Below are 6,000 nucleotides of genomic sequence, written 5' to 3'. Positions count from 1 at the left end.
TACCTGCACTCCTGTTTGTTCCCGGTCATCGCGTCTTTTTTCGGCTGGCTTCCTGGATTCTTCCGGACGTGACCTTGGGCCTCTTCGTCATTTCCTTGCGCATGGAATCTTGAACCTCGCCTGGGCTTTCCGGAGGAACGCTTTTTCCCTTCACCTCGAATTACCTAGGCAACGGAAGAAATAAATACAGATCAGTGTTTTCCACATATTTACTTTACTCTTTAAATAAAGACCGATCAAAACAAAGGCAAAACTTTGAAAGAATTATTTTCTTTGGATTTAATTGAGAACAGTTTGGAGTTAAAAAGACTTCTTGGAATTTGGTAATTGTTAGAACTTTTTCCTATTTAGGAACCCACGTATTAATGACTTTAATAGACATTATGGACGCTGAAAACTATCGTTAGTGGTAAGAAGAATTACCACAAAACAAAGGTAAATGTAAATGAGCAAAAGGAACATATTTGTTGTCAAAAATTGTTCATATCTATATTAAGTTTTTGTTTGCCTATAGGACAAGACAATTCAAGCAAAAGTATCTTTTATTCAAGAGTTGAGAATATTTACCCTGGGTATGAACAAGTGCTAATAATAGGTAAAGTACTCTGAAGAAGCATTTAAGAAATATTGTCGATGTTGTATAATTTTGTGTCTAAAACCTATGCCTTCTGATTATCTTATTTAGACACCCAAGAAAGCTGCCAGATAGATGGTTTCGAGTGATAGCGCAAAATTCAAGATTGACAGCCAGTGATAAATCAATCAAGATATTTCTTGTCTCTTTGTTTATCCCATTCCCCTTTCCCTTTGGAAACCTTTTTAAGGCAGCAGAGTATTTTCAAGTCTCTGTGCTTTGAACGGCTTCCAGGGGGATTTGGGTTAGTTCATCTATCAAGAGAAGATTCAGGAGTACAGGTGAGTAGTAGTCGTGACAGAAGACTAAGCCACTACTCCTCTTCTCTGAGGGATAAACAAAAATGGATGAGTTGGCTGATTCGTCAGATTTGACAAGAATAGTTAGGAACCTTCAACGAGAAATACAGCAATTGAAAGAAAAAAATTATGTACTTAGAGAGGAGTTATCAAGAACTAAACAGGTTTTTACACAATGGGGAGACCCCAAAGGCCCTGACAGGCATCCCATTCTTTCTCCACCTACGTTTGGTGTTAAAACCTTTCCCTCAGTTAGTCCAGTATCACAACAGCGTGATTCTAATCTTCAGGTAAGAGTGGTAACTCCAACACCTTTTCCTCTTGATAATCCAGAGCGTTTTATGGGAGATACTTCTCGCTTTGCGGCTTTTATAAATCAGTGTCAACTACATTTTCTTTGAAACCCCCAATTTTTTAATTCAGACTCTACCAAAACGGCCTTCATTATCTCTTACTTAGGTGGAGTGGCAGCTGACTGGGCTATACCATTAGTTGATAAAAATGACCCTCTTTTGCAAGATTATAACGCCTTTAAGGACGCCATGATGCAACTCTTTGCTCGACATGTTTTCGTTCAGTCAAGCGATAATGAGTTATTAAACCTTCCTCAAGGAACAAAAGATTTACTTAGTTACATTACTACCTTTAATAGACTCCTTGCTGAGACTCGCTGGCCCGAGGAAAAACGTACCTCTCTTTTTTATTGAGGTCTAAGGGAAGATTTGAAGGACTCCTTAGCTCATATTGTTGACTTACCTGTTGACTATGGTGAGTTTGTTGATTTGGTGGTAAAATTGGAACACCGTTTGACTGAGAGAAAAGGTGAAAGACCTAAAACTGATTTTAGTTCTAAAGCAGATTTCAGGCCAATATTTTTTAAATCAGAGAAAAGAGATAAGGCAAAGGAAGAAAAAATCAGTGATCCTGAACCCATGCAAATAGGTGGAATCAGGGGGCCACTTTCCTCAGGAGAAAAAGAAAGATGTAGAAAAGAAAAGTTATATTTATACTGTGGTAAAAGTGGGCATTTTGCCAGAGATTGTACAATTAAGCCAAAGAAAAAGAAAGATGTTGCTTTGGCAGAACTACCCGAATCGGGATACTAACTCTCTCAAAGAAAGCTGAGATCGTTTCTTTGAGGACAGTAGAACCAGAGAACTCAAAGGAAGCTTTGAATTCTAAAACTAGTGTAGGTAAACATATTATGGGTCTAATGACTGTAATTGTAGCTATTCAACAAAGGCACGTTTTACCAGTTTTAGTAGATTCTGGGGCTACAGGAAATTTTTTTGATTTAAATTTAGCAAAACGATTTAATATCGCACATATCATTAAGGAAGTACCCGAACCTGTTAGAGCAGTGGATGGCTCAGCTTTATCATCAGGTCTGATCCGATCTCACACAGTGCCTCTAACTTTAGTTAGCGAAAATAACCCCACTGAAAAACTGATGTTCGATCTTATTAATACTCCAGCTTTTGGAATTATTTTAGGTATTCCCTGGCTTGGGAAGCACAATCCCAAAATAGATTGGGTACAGAGAACTGTGGGTCTTGATTCCTCATTTTGTAGAACTCACTGCTATCAGGAAGCTAAAGATCCAATGTATCCCTTACACTGTGCCTCAACACACATCTCAGAGACCACCTTCCTGACTAGATATCAAGACTATGCTGACGTTTTTGATCCAGTCCAAGCCACTCAATTACCCCCTCACAGGGTATATGATTGTAAAATAGACCTGATCCCTGGAATACCCTTGCCTTTTAGCCGTATCTATGCTCTTACCGAGCCTGAGAATCAATATCTAAGAGAATATCTTGATGATCTATTAGAGAAAAGTTTAATTCGCCATTCAACCCTTCCTGTTTCCTCCCTTCTTTTCTTCGAGGTAAAAAAATCAGGTGATTTGAGGGCTTGTATTGAATATAATACTGTTACCTGCTTGTATTGTGCCACCAAAGACACACATACATTCAGCACACAGATTCACTCTTCACGCACTGCTCAGTACTGTAGTCGTTCTCTGTTGCTACTTACAAGCACACATGCAGCCAGTATACAAATCCACCATATCTGTGCTGCACAACACTATACCCTTCCTGAACTATACTACTCACAGGTACACATATTCCCAGTACGTGCGCTCACAATGCACCCACTGCACAGCACTACATCTATCAAGTACTGTGCTTTTCACAGTCACACATCCGCCCAGTAAATGCAATCACCATCCACTCACTGAACAGCACTGCTCTATACCTGTACTGTACCATTCCATGCACAAATACAACCAGTGCATAGTAATCATTCCTGCACTGCACAGTACTTCACATCTAGCTGATGTAGGCCTAAGGTGAATTAATTGCACAGCAGCAGAACGTTCAAAAGTGAGTGAGCTTGTAGTGACACAGGTTAAAAAGAACTTATTCGCACCTTCAAAAACTATGAGGGTAGTGCTTGGGCACCCCTCCGGGTCCAACAAGACCACAATCTGTGAGACCTATGTTGTAGCACACACTTATGATCTGTGTTTGCTTATGGCAACAAAAACTAGCATTAGGGATCCAGACAACAGTACATTTGGGCACTCAGGGCAGGGGTACACATCAATAACCATGCATAGGACTATTCTGTCCCAATACATATCGACCACTGAAATGTCATCTCTTTGATAACCTTTAGTGCAGATTTTAGTTAGGATTGTATTTTTGTCTAGAAAGATATTTTTGCTGTCAGAAATCATTTAGCCTAGTTTTCACATGCTGTAAATGTGGAGGTTCTGAAAAGTGGTAGTAGATAATAATGAGTTGGCACCTTTACACTGTTTTACAACTGAAGTCGTTCTGACAGGCTCAATAACCTCTACGTAATATGTCAGAAAATTACCTATTTCATTGAGAACCGGATCGTTCTTTTTCTTCTTAGAGAACTCTATGGAGTCTTCAGGTGCATGGATCTAAAGGTTAATATGCAAACTAAGCTACTGCCAAAAAGCAAATGTTAGCTATAATTTTTTGTTCAACCTTACAAGTTAACTTACTTTTAATAACATGCTTCCTAATTTTTAGCACACTGTGAGCACATTTTGTACAAAAATTGCAGTGGCACAGATTTGGATGCCTAGCTGAATATTTTATATGTGACCATTCTCCATTTGCCAAGAGCAAATAAAAGCTGCCAAGTTTTCAGTGTGTTTATGTATGGCATTTGCCATCTTAGCATGATGCTTATGTGCGGCATTTTAAATCTTAAGTGTGAGTCTTTGAGTGGCACTGCATGATGAGTCAACCACATAAACTGGTTCTATAAATGACCCAATTCATGTTAAGCGCTCCCGAAATGCAAATAGGCTCAATTCAAACTCTTATATCCCCCTGGAATCTTATGCAGTTTTATTCTATCACATCCAGATAACTACCCCATGGCTGCTACCAAGTCCAGCTATAAAAGAGGAGGGTTATGCATGGGGTTAGCTACCTCACCATGTAAAAAATCTTCCGTACAAAATGTCATTCAATAGACCAAAGGACATCCCGGCCTTGGGGAGTGAGGAATCTCCTTCACAGAGAGCTATGATGCTTTGTGGTGAAATCCCTGGAAATTACAAAAAGCCAATTCTCCTGTTTTCAACCAAGACCATTGTCATCAGGATATGGAACATAAGGACCATGTACAAGATAGTCAAGACAGCCCAAGTGGAAGCGAAGATGAAAAATAGAACCTTACCCTGCCTGGCATCAGTGAGACCAGATGGACACAGTCTGGACAGAAAAGACTGGCTCCAGGAGGAATGCTTCTGTGTTGTGTATATGAGGAAAAGAACAGCCCACATATTTAGGGAGTAGCACTGATGCTAACACCAGCAGCCATTGAATTCTGATTGGATGGGAAGCCCATGGTCTCAGAATCATCACAGTTACCTTCCACACAAAGAAAACGTGTTATCCAGTGCTATACACCTACAAATGACTGCAAAGAAGAGTTTTCAACAGACTCTAGTCTATCATGGCGGAATGCCTTGAAAGAGTCATTACCATACTGATGGGGGACTTCAAGGTCAAGATAGAAAGTAATAACACTAGGGCCTCATTTATGAAGTTTTGGCGCAGGGCAGTGCCGCAAGGAATCTGGCGGCACTGCCCTGCATCAAAAGAAAAAGGGCAAGAATGCACCATATCTATGAAATACGGCACATTCCTGTCCTTTTCCCCTGTGCTGGTGCACAATGGGCTGCCTTGTGCCAATGTAGACACCCTTGTGCCATGGTGCAAGGGTCTCTGCGTTGAAGGGGTCATTGTTTTTGTGTGGGATGGGACACATTCCTGCACAAGAACCCTCACAAGAGGTGTTTTCCTCTTTCTAAGTGTGCTGCAGAATGCTGCACACCTAGAAAGAGGATAAAATGAGGTGGGAGAAATACGAATATTTCTACACATTGCGCCTCCCTAACGCCTCCCCTAGGTGGCGTTAGAATCTGATGCATTCCCAGGTTTATGATTCCTTGTAAATTATTATTATTATTATTAAATTACACTTGTATAGCGCTCTCTACCCGAAGGCCTCGTAGCGCTTATGACTGAAACTTTATTAGCGCGGGCTCAGGGCAGATCAGCATGACTTCCCATACAAGTGTGTTTTCAGGGCTTTCCTGAAGGAGAGATGATTAACAGTGTCCCGGAGGGGTAAAGGAAGGGTGTTCCAGAACTTGGCCGCAGTGTATGAAAAAGAGCGGCTGCCCCAGCGGGTTTTCCTAACTCTGATGGAGGTGGCCAACTGGAGGGAACCAGAGCGGAGGGAGCGCGAGGGGACATAGGGAGTGACCAAGGTCTGTAGGATTGCGGGGCCAGTGTGATGAAAGGCCTTGTGTAGGATACACATCGCCTTGAACTGTACTCTCGCTGCAATAGGGAGCCAGTGGAGTTCTCTTAAGGCATTCCTAGCTGACTGCCAGCGAGGAAGATTGTAGAGTAGACGGGCCGCACTGTTTTGGGTGACTTGGAGCTTTTGGATGACAAAGGCGGGGGCTCCCATAAAAAGAGCGTTCCCATAGTCCAGGCGCGATAG

This window comes from Lissotriton helveticus, chromosome 6, assembly GCF_964261635.1.
Source record: "Lissotriton helveticus chromosome 6, aLisHel1.1, whole genome shotgun sequence".
NCBI lineage: Eukaryota > Metazoa > Chordata > Amphibia > Caudata > Salamandridae > Lissotriton > Lissotriton helveticus.
The sequence above is the reverse complement of the archived record's forward strand: the minus strand, read 5'-3'. Positions refer to the sequence as shown.